The sequence below is a fragment of the Eubalaena glacialis genome, chromosome 3 (genome assembly GCF_028564815.1).
Source record: "Eubalaena glacialis isolate mEubGla1 chromosome 3, mEubGla1.1.hap2.+ XY, whole genome shotgun sequence".
NCBI lineage: Eukaryota > Metazoa > Chordata > Mammalia > Artiodactyla > Balaenidae > Eubalaena > Eubalaena glacialis.
The window spans coordinates 26,559,486-26,577,009 of record NC_083718.1 but is presented as its reverse complement, the minus strand read 5'-3'; the positions used below and the strand labels follow the sequence as shown (position 1 = coordinate 26,577,009).

At 38.9% G+C, this 17,524-nt stretch overlaps 1 protein-coding gene across 1 annotated transcript in view; it reads right to left on the bottom strand.

Moving 5' to 3' along the window:
- Positions 1-17,524, bottom strand: part of SMYD3 (SET and MYND domain containing 3) — a 724,816-nt gene that overhangs the window by 45,900 nt on the left and 661,392 nt on the right. The window lies entirely within an intron of this gene.

Sequence of the window (17,524 nt, the reverse complement as noted above, 5' to 3'; positions counted from 1 at the left end):
GGCCCAAGCCCCGCCCCTGCCAAGGCCACCTCTGACCGGGAAGGTCCCAGGCATGGGACCTGCCACCGCCAAAGCCTCTGTGGGCCACATGGGTCCCGGTCCTGAGCCCTGCCCCCACCAAGGCCTCCTCTGGCTGCATGGGTCCCTGTGGACCCGAGCAACGCCCACCCAAAGGCTCTGTGGGCCATGCGGGTCCTGGCAGCCCACTTGCCACCCCTGAGAAAACCTCCTCTGGCTTTGTGGGTCCAGGTGGACTGAGCGCCACCCCCCTCCAAAGCCTCCTCTAGCTGTGCTGGTCCCTGCAGATATGCCCGTGGAAGCCTACGCCCCAGCTGGCCTGTGCGGGCATGTGTGCTCCGGGCCAGCTTCAGGAGCAGACACTGGTGAAAGGAACACATGCAGAGGTGGGGCCGACACAGCAGGTCGAGAGACCTACCTAGAGGTCTTGGAGGCCCTCCTGGGGAGGCAGGGGTTGGAGGTAGCTCACGGGCGGGGCAAGGACACTGATTGCAGAGGCACCAGGGATTTATTATTTTATTTATTTATTTTTAATTTTTAAATTTTATTTTTCCTGTTGTGTTTTGTGGTGGTTGTTTCAATTTTATTTTTTCTAGTATATTTTTTATTTTTCTAGGTTTATTTAAATTTTTATTCTTTATTATAGTTCTGCTCTTTTTTGTTTGTTGTCTGTTTTTTTGTTTTGTTTTGTTTGTGTTTGGTTTTTTTGCCACACAGTGCAGCTTGCAGGGTCTTGGTTCCCAGGCCAGTGATCGGGCTTGATCCCTTGTGTGGGGAGCGCCGAATCCAGGCCACTGGGCTAACAGAGAACTTCAGGCTTCAGAGAATATTAATCGGTGTGACTCTCCCAGGGGTCCTCATCTCGGCACCAAGACCCGGCTCCAACCAACTGCCTGCAAACTCCAGTGTGGGGTGCTTCAGGGCAAACAACAAGCAAGACAGGAACACAGCCCTACCCATCAACAAAAATGAGATCACAGAGAAATATGCTACAGATGAAGGAGTAAGGTAAAAACCTATTAAGGTAAAAACCTACAAGACCAAATAAATGAAGAGGATATAGGCAATCTACCTGAAAAAGAATTCAGAGTAATGATAGTAAAGATGATCCAAAATCTCAGAAATAGAATGGAGGCATGGATCAAGAAAATACAAGAAATGTTTAACAAGGACCTAGAAGAACTAAAGAACAAAAAACAGTGATGAACAACACAATAACTAAAATGAAAACTACACTAGAAAGAATCAATAGCAGAATAACTGAGGCAGAAGAAAGATTAAGTGAGCTGGAAGATAGAATAGTGGCAGTAACTGTCGAGGAGCAGAATAAAGAAAAAAGAATGAAAAGAAATGAGGACAGTCTCAGAGACCTCTGGGACATTAAATGCACCAACAATTGAATGATAGGGGTCCCAGAAGAAGAAGAGAAAGAGAAAGGGTCTGATAAAATATTTGAAGAGATTATAGTCAAAAACTTCCCTAACATGGGAAAGGAAATAGCTACCCAAGTCCAGGTGCAGAGAGTCCCATATAGGATAAACCCAAGGAGAAACACACCGAGACACATATTGATCAAACTAACAAAATTTAATTCAAAGAAAAAATATTTAAAGCAGCAAGGGAAAAGCAACAAATAACATACAAGAGAATCCCCATAAAGTTATCAGCTGATTTTTCAGCAGAAACTCTTCAGGCCAAAACAGAGTAGCAGGATATATTTAAAGTGAAGAAAGGGAAAAATCTACAACCAAGATTACTCTACCGAGCAAAGACCTTATTCAGATTCAACAGAGAAATCAAAAGCTTTAGAGACAAGCAAAAGCTAAGAGAATTCAGCACCACCAAACCAGTTTTACAACAAACGCTAAAGGAACTTCTCTAGGTGGGAAACACAAGAGAAGAAAAAGACCTACAAAAACAAACCCAAAACAATTAAGAAAACGGTAATAGAAACATACGTATTGATAATTACCTTAAATGTAAATGGATTAAATGCTCCAACCAAAAGACAGACTGGCTGAATGGATACAGAAACAAGACCCGTATATATGCTGTCTACAAGAGACCCACTTCAGACCTAGGGACACATACAGACTGAAAGTGAGGGGATGTAAAAAGATATTCCATGCAAATGAAAATCAAAACAAAGCTGGAGTAGCAATACTCATATCAGACAAAATAGACTTTAAAATAAAGAATATTACAAGAGACAAGAAAGGACACTACATAATGATCAAGGGATCAATCCAAGGAAAAAATGTAACAATTATAAATATATAGGCACCCAATGTAGGAGCACCTCAATACATAAGGCAAATGCTGACAACCATAAAAGGGGAAATCGACAGTAACACAATAATAGTGGGGGACTTTAACACCTCACTTACACCAATGGACAGATCATCCAGACAGAAAATTAATAAGGAAATACAACCTTTAAATGACACATTAGACCATATGGACTTAATTGATATTTATAGGACATTCCATCTGAGAGCAGCAGAAGACACTTTCTTCTCAAGTGCTCATGGAACATGCTCCAGGATAGATCACATCTTGGGTCACAAATCAAGCCTTGGTAAATTTAAGAAAACTGAAGTCATATCAAACATCTCTTCCAACCACAACGCTATGAGATTACAAATCAATTACAGGAAAAAAAAACTGTAAAAAATACAAACACATGGAGGCTAAGCAATATGCTACTAAATAACCAAGAGATCACTGAAGAAATCAAAAAGGAAATAAAAAATACATAGAAACAAATGACAATGAAAACACGATGACCCAAAACCTATGGGATGCAGCAAAAGCAGTTCTAAGAGGGAATTTTACAGCAATACAATCCTACCTCAAGAAACAAGAAAAATCTCAAATAAACAACCTAACCTTACACCTAAAACAACTAGAGAAAGAAGAACAAAAAAACCCCAAAGTTAGCAGAAGGAACGAAATCATAAAGATCAGATCAGAAATAAATGAAAAAGAAATGAAGGAAACGACAGCAAAGATCAAGGAAACTAAAAGCTGGTTCTTTGAGAAGATAAACAAAATTGACAAACCATTAGCCAGACTCATCAAGAAAAAAAGGAAAAAGACTCAAATCAATAGAATTAGAAATGAAAAAGGAAAAGTAACAACTGACACTGCAGAAATACAAAGGATCATGAAAGACTACTACAAGCAACTATATGCCAATAAAATGGACAACCTGGAAGAAATGGACAAATTCTTAGAAAGGTACAACCTTCAAGACTGAACCAGGAAGAAATAGAAAATACAAACATACCAAACACAAATATGAAATTACTGTGATTAAACATCTTCCAACAAACAAAATTCCAGGACCACCTGGCTTCAGAGGTGAATTCTATCAAACATTTAGAAAAGAGCTAACACCCAACGTTCTCAAACTCTTCCAAAAAAATTGCAGAGGAAGGGACACTCCCCAGCTATTCTACGAGGCCACAATCATCTTGATGCCAAAACCAGACAAAGATATCACAAAAAAAGAAAATTACAGACCAATATCACTGATGAACAGACGCAAAAATCCTCAGCAAAATACTAGTAAATGGAATCCAACAACACATTAAAAGGACCATACACCATGATCAAGTGGGATTTATCCCAGGGATGCAAGGCTTTTTCAATATATTTTGAAATATATTGAAAAAATATATTTTTCAATTATTCAATGCAAATCAACCAGTATGATACACCATATTAACAAATTGAAGAATAAAAAACATATGATCATCTCAATAGATGCAGAAAGCTTTTGACAAAATTCAACACCCATTTATGATAACAACTCTCCAGAAAGTGGGCATAGAGGGAACCTACCTCAACATAATAAAGCCCATATATGACAAACCTACAGCAAACATCATTCTCAACGGCGAAAAACTGAAAGCTTTTCCTGTAAGATCAGGAAAAAGACAAGGATGTCCACTTTCACCACTGTTATTCAACATAGTTTTGAAAGTCCTAGCCACAGTAGTCAGAGAAGAAAAAGAAATAAAGGAATCCAAATTGGAAAAGAAGAAGTAAAACTGTCACTGTTTGCAGATGACATGACACTATACATAGAAAATCCTAAAGATGCTACCAGAAAACTATGGGTGCTAATCAATGAATTTGGCAAAGTTGCAGGATATAAAATTAATGCACAGAAATCTCTTGCATTCCTATACACTAGCAACAAAAGATCAGAAAGAGAAATTAAGGAAACAATCCCATTTACCACTGCAACAAAAAGAATAAAATACCTAGGAATAAACCTACCCAAGGAGGCAAAAGACCTGTATTCAGAAACCTATAAGATACTGATGAAAGAAATCAAAGAGGACACAAACAGATGGAGAGATATACCATGTTCTTGGATTGGGAGTATCAATATTGTGCAAATGACTATACTGCCCAAGGCAATCTACAGATTCAATGCAATCCCTATCAAATTACCAATGGCATTTTTCATAGAACTACAACAAAAAACTTTACAATTTGTATGGAAACACAAAGACCCCGAATAGCCAAAGCAATCTTGAGAAAGAATAATGGAGCTGGAGGAATCAGGCTCCCTGACTTCACACTATACTACAAAGCTACAGTAATCTAGACAGTATAGTACTGGCACAAAAACAGAAATAAAGATAAATGGAATAGGATAGAAAGCCCAAAGATAAACCCACGCACCTAGTCTCTGACAAAGGAGGCAAGAATAAAATGGAGAAAAGACAGTCTCTTCAATAAGTTGGGCTGGAAAAACTGGACACCTGCATGTTAAAGAATGAAATCAGAACACTCCCTAACACCACACACAAAAATAAACTGAAAATGGATTAAAGACCTAAATGTAAGGCCAGACACTATCAAACTCTTAGAGGAAAACATAGGAAGAACACTCTTGGACATAAATCACAGCAAGGTCTTTTTTGACCCACCTCCTAGGGTAATGAAAATAAAAACAAAAATAAACAAATGGGACCTCATGAAACTTAAAAGCTTTTGCACAGCAAAGGAAACCATAAACAAGACGAAAAGACAACCCTCAGAATGGGAGAAAATATTTGTGAATGAAGCAACTGACAAGGGATTAATTTCCAAAATATACAAAGAGCTCATGCAGCTCAATATTAAAACAACAAACAACCCAATCCAAAAATGGGCAGAAGACCTAAATAGACTTTTCTCCAAAGAAGACATACAGATGGCCAAGAGGCACATGAAAAGCTGCTCAACATCACTAATTATTAGACAAATGCAAATCACAACTATAATGAGGTACCATCTCATACGGTTCAGAATGGCCATCATCAAAAAATCTACAAACAACAAATGCTGGAGAGGGTGTGGAGAAAAGGGAACCCTCTTGCACTGTTGGTGGGAATGTAAATTGATACAGCCACTATGGAGAACAGTATGGAGGTTCCTTTAAAAACTAAAAATAGAACTACCATATGACCCAGCAATCCCATTCCTGGGCATATACCTGGAGAAAACCATAATTCCAAAAGATACATGCACCCCAATATTCATTGCAGCACTATTTACAATAGCCAGGACATGGAAGCAACCTAAATGTCCATCACAGAGGAATGGATAAAGAAGATGTGGTACGTATATACAATGGAATATTACTCAGCCATAAAAAGGAACAAAACTGTGCCATTTGCAGAGACGGGGGTGGACCTAGAGATTGTCATTCTGAGTGAAGTAAGTCAGAAAGAGAAAAACAAATATCATATATTAACGCATATATGTAGAATTTAGAAAAATGGTACAGAAAACCTGTTTGCAAAGCTGAAATAGAGACACAGACGTAGAGAACAAATGTATGGACACCAAGGGGGTTGGGGAGGTGGGATGGATTGGGAGATAGGGATTGACATCTCTACACTACTACGTATGAAGTAGATGACTGGTGAGTGCCTACTGTATAGCACAGGGGGAAAAAAACAAGAAGATACAATCTGTTTGCAACACATATATGAACTTAACCTTAAAAATGCATTCCAATATACATTAGGTACAGACAAATACTATTTGATTCCACTTATATGAGGTACCTAGAATAGTCAAATTCATAGAGTCAGAAAGTACATCGGTAGATGCCAGGGGCCAGGGGGTGGGGGTGGGGAAGGGGGAATGGGGAGTTAGTGTTAAAGGGGACAGTGTTTCAGTTTAGGAAGGTGAAAAATTCGGGACACGGATGATGGTGAGAGTTGCAGAACAACATGAATGTACTTAGTGCCACTGAAATGTACAGTTAAATATGGTTAAAATAGTATGTTTTATATTATATGACTTTTACCACAAAAAAAATTTAAAAAAATACATGCACCTCTATGTTCACAGCAGCACCGTTCACAATAGCCAAAACACGGAAACAACCTAAATGTCCATCGACAGATGAATGGATAAAGAAGATGTGGCACATATATACAATGGAATACTACTCAGCCATAAAAAAGAATGAAATAATGCCATTTGCAGCAACATGGATGCAACTAGAGATTACTGTACTAAGTGAAGTAAGTCAGAAAGAGAAAGACAAATACCATGTAATATTTATATGTGGAATCTAAAATATGGCACAAATGAACCTATCTACAAAACAGAAACAGACTCACAGATACAGAGAATAGACTTGTGGTTGCCAAGGAGGAGGGGCTTGGGAGAGGGAAGGACTGGGAGTTTGTGATTAGCAGATGTAAACTATTATATACAGGATGGATAAACAACAAGGTCCTACTGTATCACACTGGGAGCTATATTGAATATCCTGTGATAAACCATAACGGAAAAGAATATTAAAAAAAGAATGTCTCTATGTGTATAACTGAGTCACTTTGCTGTACAGCAGAGATTGACACAACATTGTAAATCAACTCTACTTCAATAAAATAAGTAGGTAAATAAATGAATAAAAAGTTTATTGGAGAGTCTCAAAATATCTTTCATGCTCCTTAGCTGCTTTTTCATGTGTTTAAAAAAATTTTTTTTCTCTCTGAGCTGTATTCGTTAAAATTTTTTTAATTAATTAATTTTGAAATATAGTTGATGTATAATGTTATGCTAAGTTTCAGGTGTACAACATGGTGATTTGACATTTAAATACATTATGAAATGATCACTACAATAAGTCTAGTAACGATATGTCCCAATAAAAGTTATTACTGCATTATTGATGATATTCCTTATGCTGTATATTACATCCCCATGACTTATTCATTTTATAACAGCATTTTGTACTCCTTAATTCCCTCCTATCTTGTCCCCCCACCCTTCCTCTCTGGCAACAAGCCATTTGTTCTCTGTATCTATGAGTCTTATCATTTTGTTTCACTTTGATTTTTTAGATTCCACATGTGAATAAGATTACACAGTATTTCACTTTCTCTGTCTGATTTGTTCACTTAGCCTCCAGAACCAATACCCTCTAGAAGCATCCATGTCATCACAAGCTGCAAGATTTCCTTCTTTTTTATGGCTGAGAAGTATTCCATTGTCTACACACACACACACCCCTCCCACATCCTCTTTATCCATTGATTTACTGTTGAACACTTAGGGGTGCATATATCTTTTATAATTAGTGGCTTTGTTTTCTTTAAGTAAATACTCAGAAGTGAAATTGCTGGATTCTATAGTAGTTAAATTTTTAATTTTTTGAGGAGTCTCCATACTGTTTTCCATAGTGGCTGCACCAATTTACATTCCCACCAACAGTGTATGAAAGGTTCCTTTTTCTCCCCAACCTCACCAAAATTTGTTATTCGTTATCTTTTTGATAATAGCCATTCTAACAGATGTGAGATGGTATCTCCTTGTTTTCACTTGCATTTCCCTGATGATTAGTAATATTGAGCATCTCTTCACATGCTTCTTGGTCATCTGTATGTGTTCTTTGGAAAAATGTCTATTCAGGTCCTCTGCCCATTTTAAAATTGGGTTGTATGGTTTTTTTTTGACATTGACTTGTATTAGTTCATTGTATATTTTGGATGTTAACCCTTATCAGAAGTATATAGTTTGAAAATATCTTCTCCCACTTGGCATGCTATCCTTTCATTTTGTTGACAGTTTCCTTCACTTGTGCAAAGCTTTTTAATTTGATATAGTCTCATGTGTTTATTTTTGCTTTTGTTGCCCTTGCCTGAGGTGACATATCCAAAAAATATTGCTAAGACCAATGTCAAAGAATGTACCGCCTGTGTTTTCTTCAAGAAGTTTTACAGTTCCAGGTCTTACATTTAAGCCTTTGATCCATTTTGAGTTTATTTTTGTATATGGTGTGAGGAAATGTTGTAATTTCATTCTCTTACACGTGGCTGCCCAGCTTTCCCAGCACCACTTCTTGAAGAGACTGTCTTTTCTCCATTTTATATTCTTGCCCCCTTTGTCCTGGATTAATTTACTACATAAGTGTGAGTTTTATTTCTGGGCTCTCTATTCTGTTCCATTGATCTATGTGTCTTTTTTTTTTTTTTTTTTGCCAGTGCCACACTGATTTGATTACTGTAGCTTTGTAGCGTAGTTTGAAATCAGGATGCATGATACCTCCAGCTTTGTTCTTCTTTCAGAAGATTGCTTTGGCTATTTGAGGTATTTTGTGGTTCCGTGCAAATTTTAGGGTTATTTGTTTTAGTTCTGTGGAAAATGCCATTGGTATTTTGATACAGATTGCATTGAATCTGTAGATTGCCTTGGGTAATATGGACATTTTAACAATATTAACTCTTCCAATCTACGAGCACAGTATATCTTTCCATTTGTTTGTGTTGTCCTCAATTTCTTTCTTCAGTGTCTTACACTTTTCAGTGTACAGGTGCTTTCACCTCTTGGTTAGATTCATTCCTAGGCATTTTATTCTTTTTGATGCAATTGTAAAGAGGATTTTGCCTTAATTTCTCTTTCATCAGAAAGAGAAATTACTAGTGTATAAAAAAAAGTTCATTATTAGTGTATAGAAAAAGCAACAGATTTCTGTATATTAATCTTGTATCCTACAATTTTACTGAATTAATTAGTTCTAATAGTTTTTTGGTAGTGTCTTTAGAGTTTTCTATATATATAGTACCATGTCATCTGCCAAGTGACAGCTTTCCTTCTTCCTTTTCAATTTGTATCCTTTTAATTTCTTTTTCATGTCTGATTGCTCTGGCTAGGACTTCCAAAACTATGTTGAATAAAAGTGGTGAGAGTGGGCATCCTTGTCTTGTTCCTGATCTTGGAGGAAATGCTTTCAGCTTTTCACCATTGAGTATTATGTTGGCTCTGGGTTTGTCATATACAGCCTTGATTATGTTGAGGTATGTGCCCGCTATACCCAGTTTGTTAAGAGTTGTTGTTGTTGTTGTTGTTTTTATAATATATGGATGTTGAATTATGTCCAAAGCTTTTTCAGCATCTAATGAGATAATCACATGATTTTTATCCTTCATTTTGTTAACGTGGCATATCACATTGATTGATTTGCTGATATTGAATCATCCTTGCATCCCTGGGATAAATCCCAGTTGATCATGGTATATGATCCTTTTAATGTACTGTCAGTTGCTAGTATTTTGTTGAGAATTTTAACATCGTGTTCATCAATGATATTGGTTTATAGTTTTCTTTCTTCTTCTTTTTTTAGTGCCTTTGCATGGTTTTAGTAACAGGGTGATCCTGGCCTTGTAGAGTGAGCTCAGAAGCATTCCTTCCCCTTCAATTTTTTGGAATGTTTGAGAAGGATAGGTGTTAACTCTTCTGTAAATGTTTGGTAGACCTTACCTATGAAGCCACCTGGTCCTGGACTTTTGTTTGTTGGGACTTTTTTGATTACTGATTCTATTTCATTAAAGTTATTGGTCTCTTCAGATTTTCTATTTCTTCCTGATTTAATTGTGGAAGATTATATGTTTCTAAGAATTTATCCTTTTCTTCTAGGTTGTCCAATGTGTTGGCATATAATTGTTTGTATTACTCTCTTGTGATCCTTTGTATTACTGTGGTGTCAATTGTAAGTTTTTTTTCATATATGATTTTATTTATTTGGGCCCTCTCTTTTTTCTTGATGAATCTTGCTGGAGGTTTATTAATTTTGTTTATCTTTTCCAAGAACAGCTCTTAGTTTCATTGATCTTTTCTAATGTTTTTTTGTTTGTCTTGTCTCTATTTCATTTAGTTCTTCTCTAATATTCATTATTTCCTTCCTTCTACTAGCTTTGCATTTTGTTTGTTCTTTTTGAGTTCCTTTAGGTTTAATGTTAGATTCTTTATTTGAGATTTTTCTTATTTATTGAGGTTGGTCTGTACTGCTATAAACTTCCCTCTTAGAACTGCTTTTGCTGCATCCCATAGATTTTGGAACATTGTGTTTCCATTTTTATTTGTTTCAAGGTATTTTCTGATTTCCTCTTTGATTTCTTCAATGACCTATTGGTTGTTTAGTAGCATATTGTTTAGACTCCATATATTTTATGTTTTTCCTAGCTTTTTTCTTTTTCTTGTAGTTAATTTCTAGTCTCACACCGTTGTGGTTAGAAAAGATGCTTGATATGACTTCAATCTTAAGTTTACTGAGACTTGTGTTGTGGATTAGCATATGATCTATCCTGGAGAATATTTCATGTGCACTTGAAAAGAATGTGCAGTCTGCTGCTTTTGGATGAAATTTTATGTATATATCTATTAAGTCCGTTGGTATAATGTGTTAAGGCCAGTGTTTGTATACTGATTTTCTGTCTGAATGATTTGTCCATTGAGGTTGGGGTGTTAAAGTCCTCTACTGTTACAGTATTACTGTCAATTTCTCCTTTTACATCTGTTAACATTTTCTTATGTATTTAGGTGCTCCTATGTTGGGTGCATATATATTTACAATTGTTATGTCTTCTTCTTGGATTGATTCCTTAATTGTTATGTAATGCTCTTCTTTATCTCATGTTACAGTCTTTATTTTAAAGTCTATTTTGCTCTATGTAAGTATTGCTACCCCAGCTTTCTTTTGTTTCCATTTGCATGAAATATCTATTTCCATACCCTCACTTTCAGTTTGTGTGTGTCTTTAGCTCTGAAGTGAGTCTCTTATAGGCAGCATATATATGGGTCTTGTTTTTTTAATCCACTCAGCCACTCTGTGGCTTTTAATTGGAGCATTAAGTCCAGTTACATTAAAGTAATTATTGATAGGTATGTAGTTACTGCCATTTTGTTAATTGTTTTCTGGTTGTTTTTGTAGTTCCTTTCTTCTCATGCTCTCTTCCTTTGTGATTTGATGACTGCCTTTGGTCTTATGTTTTGATTCCTTTCTCTTTATTTTTATTTATCTATTATCAATCTTTGGTTTGTGGTTGCCATGAGGGGTGTGTGTGTGTATATATAAAATTATTATATGTATGATTATTTTAAGTTGATGATCTCTTAAGATTGAACACATTCTAACAGCCCTATATTTTTACTCCCTCAGCACATTTTGTTTCTGATATCATATTTCACATCATTTTTTGGTGTATCCCATAACTACTTATTGTAGCTACAGATTATTTTACTACTTTTTTCTTTTAACTTTCCTACTAGCTTTATAAATGGTTGATATACTACTTTTACTGTATGTTTGCCTTTACCAGTGAGATTTTCCTTTTCATTGTTTTTTTTTTATATATATAGTTGTGGCCTTTTTTCCCCCACATAGAAAAAAAATTTAACATTTCTTTTAAGGCCAATTTACTGGTGATAAACTCTTTTAGCTTTTGCTTGTCTGTAAAACTCTTTTTTATTTCTCTTTCAGTTCTGAATGATAACTTTCTGAGTAGAGTATTCTTAATTGTAGCTTTCTTTTTTTCTTTCAGCACTTTGAATATATTGTGCCATTGTCTTCTGGCCTGCAACATTTCTGCTGAAAAGTCAGGTAATTGTCTTATGGGAGTTCCCTTGTACATAACTAGTTGCTTTCCTCTTGATGCTTTAAAAATTCTCTCTTTATCTTTAATTTTTGCCATTTTAATTATAGTGTGTCTTTGTGTAGGCCTCTTTTGCTTCATATTGTTTGGGACTCTCTTTGCTTCCTGGACCTGGATGTCCGTTTCCTTCTCCAGGCTAAGGAAATTTTCAGCTATTATTTCTTCAAAAGAGTTCTCTGCCTCCTTTTCTCTCTCTTCTCCTTTTGGGACCTCTATAATGTGGATGTTTATACACTTGATGTTGTCCCAGAGGTCCCTTAAACTATCTTCTTTTTTCATACTCTTTTTTTCTTTTTCTGTTCAGCTTGATTTCCATTACCCTGACTTCCAGATTGCTGATCTGTTCTTCTGTATCATCGAATCTATTATTGATTCTCTCTAGTGATTTTTAAATTTGAGTTATTGTATTCTTTAGCTCTGATTGGTTCTTTTTATATTTTCTCTTTGTTGAAGTTCTCAGTGTGTTCATCCATTCTCCCAAGATCAGTGAGCATCTTTATCGTCACTACCTTGAACTCTTTATCAGGGAGATTGCTTATTTCTGTTTTGATTAATTCTTTTTCTGAGGTTTTGTCTTGTTCCTTTGTTTGGAACATATTCCTCTGTTTCCTCGTTTTGCTTAATTCTCTGTGTTTATTTCTGTGTATTAGGTAGGTCCATTATGTCTCCAAGTCTTGTCTTGGAGAAGTGGCTTTATGTTGGAGATGTCCTATTGGGCCCAGCAGCATGCTCCCCTGGCCACCCGAGCTAGGGTCGCATGTACCCTTCTGTTGTGGCAGGGCTGATTACTGTGGGCATACTGGTAGGTGGGGTTGACCCCCAGCCCAGTTGGCTGCCAGGCCCTGCCTTGTGCGGTTGTTGCTAGTCTTTACGTCATTGTCACACATAGCAACTCTGTAAGTAGTTGTGATTTTGGCATATCTGTGGGAGAGGTGAATTTGAGGTCTTCCTATTCTCCCATCTTAGTACCCCCCCCCCCACCTCTGAACTGCATTCTAAACAAATTCCTAAGTACTATTTTTAAATTCAATATATTTCTATGGTTTTCTAATTTTAGGGACTATAGTTTTCATTTCTAGGGTCTATAATTTGTTCTTTTCCTCTTCTCCTATCCTATTTTCCCCAACCCTGGTACATATTTTTTCTCTTTAAGGATTCAGAATATATTTAAAACTTTTATTCTATGATTTTATTTCCATATGGATTGAATTTATCTTCTGACTGTGGATTGGTTCACTTTCTTGATGTTATATTTCCTCATGTGTTTTGGAATTTTGGTGTGTAAATGCATTCTCAATGGGATGTTCCCTCTCATCTGTCTCTGTCCCTGTCACTATTTGCACCATGTCCCCACAAGTGCCCGGGCCCCCATCTTGAACAGAATCTTAAATGATGGCTCAGGGATCCTACTCTCAGTGACAGAAATATTGCAAATCCAGTCACCAAGCCAGCAGGTAGTTTGGCTCAGGTCCTGGTTAGCATCCTGTGTCTGGGATTCCATACGTCTGTAGAGATACAAGCTTCATTTAAACCATCCTCCTAGGCATTGGTTAGCAGTCACTTTTGTCAGCCTCCTGTCATATAAGTGAGGATGCCCTCTCTCACTTATAAACAGCCCTGGTTTTAAGCAGTGAGCCTGACTCTGCTTCCCACTTCATAGAGAACATATCTAGTCTTTGATACATTGCAGGAGTCAAATTACCCGTCTTTCTGCCTGCTTTATCCCAGAGCTGGGCAGCCAGTGGCTTCAGCTCTGTACCTGCTTTGCATCTCCCTTCTTTTTCTGATCCACAGACCCTGGCAATAACATTTAAATTTCCCCTTGTTATATTTTGTCTCTTGTGGCTTAAAGCAGATCTAATAATGCCATCTTACCAAGAAATTCCCTGACTACCTTTATAACCTCATTTCATGCCCTTGGCCCATGTGTTCCAGTCACTTACTCTGGCCATCTCCTCAGTTATCTGGTCAACCAAGACTTCTCCCACCTTAGGACCAGACACATGCCAGAGAGGAACAGCCAAGCACCAAAACCTCCGTGTTCCTCCTCTCCCCAAATGCCATTCTCACCTTTCCCATTTCAGCTTGAATACATCTTCTCAAAGAGTCCTTTTCTGACCACTATATCTTAGACACTCCCCTGCCCCCTGCCAACGTATTTATTATGGTATCCAGTTAATTTTCTTCACACCAAAGTTGCAAACAGCCAAAAGATCTCAAAAACAGTAGCCAAAGGCCACACTTCTGTCTTTTTGGCCAAACTTACCTATACAACTCCCACTGACAGTAGTGCTATCTATGAATATAAAGGTCAAGATTATACATAGGAATGCCCTGATGTGAAAGGAAACATACTTCTTGGGTTGGGAAGCCTGATTTTCTTTTTGGGACTTAGATGATGGAATTACTTGGAACTTGGTATTATGTTTAATAAGCAAAGATTCTGTTGTTTCAACATTTTACAGAAAGAAAATATAATAAAACTTTGTTAGGACTAATTGGGCTGATGAAGCAACTTATTTATTAGAAATTTTAAATTCTGGATTCTTTTAGTAAAATAGAGACTGGTTTTTTATAAGTCTGTACAATAACAGAGTAGTGGCTAATAGAACACTTCCAAATAGAGACTCTGCCAGGACCTACTTTAATAAATAGTGAGGAACTGCCTGTGATTAGTAATGTTTATTTGGGATAGCATGTTGTAAAGACAGCATGAATATTTCCCCTATAATTTCCTACATATTCATCATTTGCTTTTTAGTAAACATTTTTTTTCTTCTGTAGATACTGGAAATGTGAACATCAACCCAAGTCCTCTCTAAACTACCATAAATTCAAAACCAGTGAGGCCAGATCACTGGGATTTGATTTGCACAAAACTCTTGCATATTTTGATCTGAATTTGGAAGGGAATATAGTGTAGTCACTGCATGTACAGGGAGCTCTTTTACTACAACTCGATCATTGCCCCATTCTGCCAATTTCAATCAGGCAGCAAATATCAGTGAAGTGAGGAGACTCAGTGTTTCTTTCTCCTTCTTTCTCTCTAGCTCTCTCTACAGAAGGCATCACTATTCTGATTAGTCAAAAATGAAAGGCCACGATTATAGTGCAAATCCCCTGAGAAATAATGATGAATTTGGAAGGACAGGAGAAGACATATCTACACCAGCTACTGCATTCAGGAGTCAGATGATGGAGGAAATTGCTTCTTCCTTAGTATGAGTGAATGTTTTCAAAACAGTCACTACAAGGAACTTTCTATTCAAGTACCAAATTGCCGGACACAGAATATGAGGGGATTTGGTGTACTTTTCTTCTGAACAGGGCCTTCCTTCAAATGACTGCTGATGCCAGTACAGGAAATGGCCAACTCTAAAGAGATTTCAGGTCTGCTGCAAATGTCCATTACTGGTAGCTTTTCAAAACTGTGGCAAGATGTGTCTCCTCATTTGCTTCTAGGTTCCAAAAGAGAGATGGACCAAGAGATTGCCAAGGCTCGTTACTATTGGTCTGTTTCCTGTGTGTTCTAGGGAATTCATTTTCAAAAGCTGTAAGACTTTTCATGATATGGGTTCAAGGATGCTCAGCATTTGAGATTAGTAGCTTGGGGCATAGAAAACAGATAAAGATTAGGCATAAATGTCCAATGTTTCCCTATGTAAATGAATCACATTTCAGAAGGTAGAAATAATCTTAAATTTTTTTTTTTTTAAGAAATTATCTTACTTTTAAATATATATACGACTCTTGGCTGTTACTGGGTAATTCAAATTCCAGGAAACCACATGTGAGGATTCTCACATCAAGTGGTTGCAGGTGAGCATGGCAGCCCCAGCTGCCCCATCCCTGCCCCACCACCCAGCCCAGGCTGTTACATCCCTGAGTAGAGGTGGTGCCGGGCTTGGCTTCAGTCCCTCAGCCCTGCACAGAGGAGGCAGTTTCCAGCGCAAGCCAGACGGGCCCCAGCCTGCAGGGAACTGCAGTCTGAGAAGCCTTTTGAATGAGGAGCCTTGACTATTTAGTGTGCACACACATGCATGTGCACACACCTTGAGCCTTCTCCATGCTGAAGTGTCACCAGCTTCTCAGCCTACCCACTCCAGAGCAAGCAAGAGAGGGGCAAGTATCAAGGGTCTCGGGCTACCTGTTTTCTCCAGGCTGGGCTTGTCCCATGTGAGACTGAACAAGAGCAGGGCAGGCATCCTTACTCTGCCACTTCTGGACTTCCGGTCGCTCCTGTGTTTCCATCTCTGGATTACCACTTCAAGCTTCACTCCTCACTCTCGTTGTTCGAGTCTCTTCAGATCACCATCCTGCCTTTGCTCCCTATTTTCTAACGTCTCCTACTTCTTTCTTTCACCTCCCCCCAAGGACGCAGTCAGCCCCTGAGTCCCGTTGTTCTCTCCCTCCCGCAGCCTGTGCCGCAGTGTCCCCCTCCCATCACGTCCTGCTCCCTCCACTTCCAACTTCTCTCCCTGACAACGTCCTTGTGACTTTCCCACAGCCCACATGTCCATACATCCAACACCGTGCTCCCCGTCCCCCCAAGCTCCCGGCGCTCTCGCTATTCTGCAGAGCGCCCCGGCCCTTCAGGGTCAGAGGCCCTTCCACTCCTCGAAGAAACAGCAGCATCCAGGAAGCAGGGCTGCGTGCGAAAGCGCCCCCTTCAGGTCAGGTGCAGAGTGCGACGGGAGGGTGAGCATCCTCCGACACAGGTGCGCAAAGCACAGCAAGGAGATCACAGCGCGGGGCCGAGGCAGCTACGGCTCGGCCGGAAGGTCCACCACGTCCTGCCTCATCCAAAGACTCGGTTCTACACATTCTGCTTCTTACACCCTGACCCAACCTCAGATGTTCAGGACCCCAAAACTAGTTTCTGTGAACGGTCTGCCAGCAGCTCATCCACCAGAAACTGCAGGTAGTGTTGCCCTAGGCTGGAGGCACCATCTTCCACTCTAGAAGTCCCTCTCCTCTCCTTTCCAATGAAATGACAACTTTAGGGGCTTGAATGCACGGAGTCTGGGATACTTATGACGAGAAGCAGGTTTAGTGGCCCTGAAGCAGACTAAATGATGAGTGAGTTTATGCAGATGAACATTTTCATGCTTTGTCGGAACGCGTAAATAACGTTAATCATGGGAGTAAACTGTGCTCCACACGTTGCTCTGCCTGAATCCTGGCGGCAGCGCTGACACGAGGCATCCATTCTGCCCTGGAATAGGTTCTCTGTGATGTCTGCTCGTGAACCAGTGAGCCAGAGAGGATTCCTGTGGCACCTCCAGCCCCGGGCTGCACCTGCCCACCTCGGGCTGCAGCGCAGGAATTCACACCAACCGCATGAGCAGCTGGCATCAACTCCAGACACCCCAAGGGGGCACCTGCACTTAATAACAAAAACCTGAGGCACCTACCAGGCAGCAGCTGGCCTAAGGCACGTGCCCACTTTACCAGCCTCATTCGGGGCCATTCGTCCCTCCCCATCCTTCATCTCCCCGTTGCCCCCAAGCACACTAGCCTTTGCACGAGTTCTTGAGTATCCCATATCCCTCCTG